The sequence below is a fragment of the Borostomias antarcticus genome, assembly GCF_949987555.1.
Source record: "Borostomias antarcticus genome assembly, chromosome: 14".
NCBI classification, from domain to species: domain Eukaryota; kingdom Metazoa; phylum Chordata; class Actinopteri; order Stomiiformes; family Stomiidae; genus Borostomias; species Borostomias antarcticus.
Window position 1 is genome coordinate 22657147 of NC_140247.1, and position 5000 is coordinate 22662146.

The 5000-nt window shown below is 44.4% G+C and overlaps 1 protein-coding gene across 2 annotated transcripts in view; it reads right to left on the minus strand.

Moving 5' to 3' along the window:
• Positions 1 to 5000, minus strand: part of LOC311317800 (bifunctional heparan sulfate N-deacetylase/N-sulfotransferase 1-like) — an 81014-nt gene that overhangs the window by 19764 nt on the left and 56250 nt on the right. The gene's annotated exons all lie outside the window — the stretch shown is intronic.

Consider the following 5000-nt stretch of genomic DNA (forward strand, 5'->3'; position numbering starts at 1 on the left):
GACAACCACTCGCGGGATACGTTACGGAGTTCAGCAGAGTTCAAAAGAGCACTGATTTTACAGAATAGACACAACACATGGATGTCTGAATGTATGTCTGCATGTAGGCAGGTAGGTGGGTACAGAGTATTGTTGTACATATATCTATAGACTGTATGTATGTATGTACCTGTATGTTGCTGCGCAACACACACTTTATCTACAGAACAGTCACACACCGTGAAAAGACAGGAAAGGCAACAAGCTGCAGGCGTTTTATGATGTCAGTACAGCTGTGACATGGGACAGACAGACAGACAGACAGACAGACAGACAGACAGACAGACAGAGATAGAGTTGTGTAACGTGGGCCAGAAAGTGGACAGAGCTTTTCAGCTGTGGGGATTTACTACTACATTCTGTCCATTTTGTTTTAATTGTGAAGCACTTTGTAACTTCTGTTGGAAAAATGCTATATAAATAAAGTGATTCATTCATTAATTCATTAATTCAGACGGGCTGTCGGAGCTCGTTAGTCCGGCTACGTCTCTGTCAGTGGCTCCGTGCGAGTGGGCGGCGCCCTGCTGTGCTCCGCCCACTCTCCCACGCTCCTCACCTGGCTCGGTCACCATGACCACCATCTGGCAGGGTAGTCGTTGTAGTCTCAGGCTGTGTGTGTGTGTGTGTGTGTGTGTGTCTGAGAAAACAATGTGATCCAGTAAACAGTCACGCACACACATGCGCGTTCCCATAGTCAATACACACACACAAACCAACGCACACACGCGCACGCACGCACGCACGCACACACACACACCATGACTGATTGGAAGAAAGTCCTTCTCTTTGCTCACTGAGGTGTGAAGTGTTGATGAGGAGGGAAGATGGTGGAGGTGGGCCTCCCTGGTGTCTGTGTCCCTGTGTGTGTGTGTGTGTGTGTGTGTATGCATCTGTGTATGTGTGTGTGCCTGTGTGTGTGTGTGTTTGCATGTATGTATGTATGTATGTATGAATGTATGTATGTATGTATGAATGTATGTATGTATGTATGTATGTATGTATGTATGTATGTATGTATGTATGTATGTATGTATGTATGTATGTGTGTGTGTGTGTGTGTGTGTGTGTGTGTTGGGGCTGTCAACTAATATTCTAAATTCAAATATATATTCGATTATTAAAATAAAAATGATATTCGGATGTGAAAATTTATATCCGTTTGTGGTGAAACGGTGCGTCTCCCTCGCAAGATCACATGTTGGCCGGGGTCGTGCAGTGGTGCAGCGCATGATGGACAGAAGTCAGTCCCACGCGTGTTGGCAGTTGCATTGATTAAAATGGCGGAGAGTTCACAGAAAGAGAGAGTGATTTTCACTCCCAGCAATCTTAAAAGCCCTGTTTGGAAGTTCTTTGGAAACAATGCACCCAAATGAGCATGGCCTGATGTCCGGGACTCCAACAAAACGTCTCGACGGATATTTCACACAACCCGCCACAAGCTCTCTATCTGCAGCACGACAAGAGGCTTGCACCAAGAAACTTGCTTCGTTCATATGCAAGGACATTAGACCTATCGGTGTTGTAGATGGGACGGGTTCCAGAGAGTTCTGTCGGGAATTAGAACCAAGGTATCGTATCCCTAGCCGTGCAACCGTTACAAATCGAATTGTAGATCAGCACCTCAGGCAAAATAAAATAATTACTCAAAGAAAAAGAAGCGTCTCTTACCACGGATGGGTGGACCTCTCTGTTTTTTGGAATATTGTGTTTTTATTTTCAGAAAGCAATATAATACAAACCAGTGGAGGCTCGTCCATTGAGGCAGGGGAGGACAGTCCTCCTCAGTTTTTTGAGAGAAGAGAGGGATTACAATATAAATATATGAATTTATTTATTCATAATTAATATTATCTCAGTTTTGTTCATAAAGCAGGTTTTCCCTATGGATAAAAACCCATTATTGAAATTCTAAAGCTCCAACAGTGACATCTATAACATGCAGCTGGAGGACCCATAGATATCTATGGAAGGGAGGCTAGCCTCCTTTAGGGCGGGTTCTTTTCTCTTAAATCAATGTAATGCCTTTTTTTCTTGCTAATTTGTGATTGGCAAAAACGCTGAAAAATTACCGCAAGGGAGGACAGTACTCCGGCCCTGTCTGAACAGGATTCAGATATTGACATTTTGTTAGTCCAATCACATTCCAGATTTACCACAGTGAAGGCCGATTGAGTTGGCGTTGATGTCTGTTTCTCTTCCCTGTGCCATTGGAGACTTTTTGTGTGTTCGTAGCTCAATAATATAATACATCCGAAAGTATTATGGGACATATTATACATCAAACTGTCTATTTGTCTTGATTCTATCCATCTAAATATCTGAGCTGACATAAATACTTTTTGAGCTAGAGCCGTCTGAACACGACAGTTCCACTGGCTGGCCATAGCCGGTAATGTTAGCTACGAGGTGCACGTCAGGCTACAGCATAGGCAGGCGCGCAGATTGGCTGGAGGCGCAAACTGTCGGCAACTCATCCAAAACATTTCTAGAGACTGGGTCGCAACACCGGATCGGAGAAATCCACAGCCTGGCTCCTGCTTGTGTGAGAATTGATCACTTTGCGGTGCTTATTCCTCATCCAGTGATGGATGGGTGGATGGAAAACTTTCAACTGAATGTTCATATTGTTCTGATAATTGTAGGCTATAGCAACATAAGAGTGGCAGCTTTGACAGCAACCCAAATGAGCTAGTGCTAATCCCATAGCTGTACCATTGCTAGCTAGCCATGAGCGAACTGTTGGATACTGCATTTGCTGTGCAACGTATTCCATTGTCCAGTTGTCAAATCTATTTGCCAACAAACTGTTTGAGAGCACCTCAGTGTCCCCTAATCAAAAACATTTTTCATACATCACCTAACCTCTTCAGCACCTCACCAATATCCATTCTTTTTTCTTTAGAGAAGAGTACAATCCATTACAACAACTATTGCTTACAATGTTTTATTGTTGTTTTGTAATATTTTATCATGAATATGATAAATAAATGCTGCATGTAGTTAAAGAAAGTGTGTTTTTCATATGCTAAAATTGACTGTAAATCCACTTTAAAGCTGATATTTCAAATAATAACTGACTGAGGGAAAGTGCCCCCCGGCGCCCATGGGCGGTTCGCCTCTCTTCCTCCTGTCCTCCTCAGTTTTTTGAGTCACCAGCCGCCACTGATACAAACAAACTACCAACAGAGTCCCAGACACCCCCCCCCCCAAATAACAACAAAACAAGACAAAAACCGTACAAGTACAAGAAGAACACAAAGGTCAGTGCATAGAATGAAAGAGAGAGACACTACATTAAAACATTGCTATCCTTTAAAGAGGCTTTTACTATCCAAAAGTGGGCACATTTCTATGGGTGTCAGTAACCCATATACTCTAGGTAAGGCTGCCACATTTTCAGAAAGGTCTTGTATCTTTTCCAAAGATTGTATGTGATTTTTTCAAGGGGGATGCAGCTGTTCATCTCCGAAGACCATCTATCAATGAGAAGAGGGGAATCAGATTTCCACGTTACTGCTATGTGTTACTGCTATGTGTTACTGCTATGTGTTACTGCTATGTGTTACTGCTATGCATTTCCTGGCCAAACATAAAGCAATGTTCATACATTTCACTTGTGACCTAGTTGAAGAGTTACTAATACTTGTGAAGCTTCCTAGTAAGCACAGCTCTGGATCTAATGGGAAAGTAACTCCTGTAATCCTGGTCAAGGTGTCACAGAGGTCATGCCAGAAGGGCCTCACTTTAGTACAGAGCCAGCCAGACATGTCTCCAACATAAACTTAACTAAGAGTACTGTCCTCGGCTATGTTAGCCTACAAGAGCAGAGCAACGACAGTGTGCAACACGACAGCTCGTGAAACTAGACCGTCTAACTAACTGGTTTTCATCCACCTGTTTCGTGCGTTATGTAGGGTATCCCTTATGCATCTCCATGACTTGGATGATCACGTAGGAATGCTGCTGCTTCCTTGGGTGTTTTGAAGATTCTTCTCTTTCCATTGGGAAGAATGAGCCTCAGCATCGCAGGATGAAGCAGTGCGAACTGTATATCCTTGGACCGCAGCTGCTTCTTAACTTGGTCGAACTCCTTCCTGCGTTTCACCAAGCCCGCGCTCAGGTCAGGTAAGAACAGCAGCGGTTTATCTTCATGCATCCCGGGGCCTTTGTTCTCTCTGGACCGTAGTGAGGCGATGCGTAGGATCTAGTCCCAATCTTGATACTTCAGGAGGCGGATCAGGACGTGTCTCGGCCTCTGGTCTGCAGGCGGACGCGGCGCAAGCGTGCGATGTGCCCGTTCTTTGATCGGTGGCTCACTGAAGTCCTTTCATCCTCGGGTATCAAGGATCCAGTTGGCAAAATACTTGACAGGATTGTTCCCCTCACAGCCCTCGCGAAGTCGGCTGTAGTTCTCCAGTTGGTCAACTTTCTCCATTAAAATGTCATTATCCTTTAGCAACTTGCTAACACGAGAGTCCACCTGCACCAACGTGTCCTCCGCCAGCCCAATTGGTTCTTCCGCCTCGGTTACACGAGAGCTTAGGCTGTCTAGCATGGTTTTCAGCCCAGAGATAGACTGGTTGATTTCTGCGGTTTTAGAGTCAAGTTTGTCGGAAAGGGCCTGATTGCCATTTCGTATCTCTTGCAAAATAAGTGAATCTCCGTCACTCATGTGCTCTGGTGCTGTCCATTCAGCTGTGTTCGTCCAATCGGCTGCCGCCCTGCCTCCTATATAACCCTGCCTGTCTGTCTGTTCTGTGCCTTGTGCCACTTCTTTGTGTGTGCTGCCGTTTGTTATGTCTTATTACCTTAGTTGCCTGTATTAGTCTCATTTTGTAGCCACACCATCCTTTGTTGTCTTATTTTGTTTGTCTCAGTGTGTCTCAGTTATGTCTCTATACCTGGTATAGTGGTTTTGTGTTTTCTGTTTGTAATCGTTTGCCTTAGTTTTCGTATCTCAC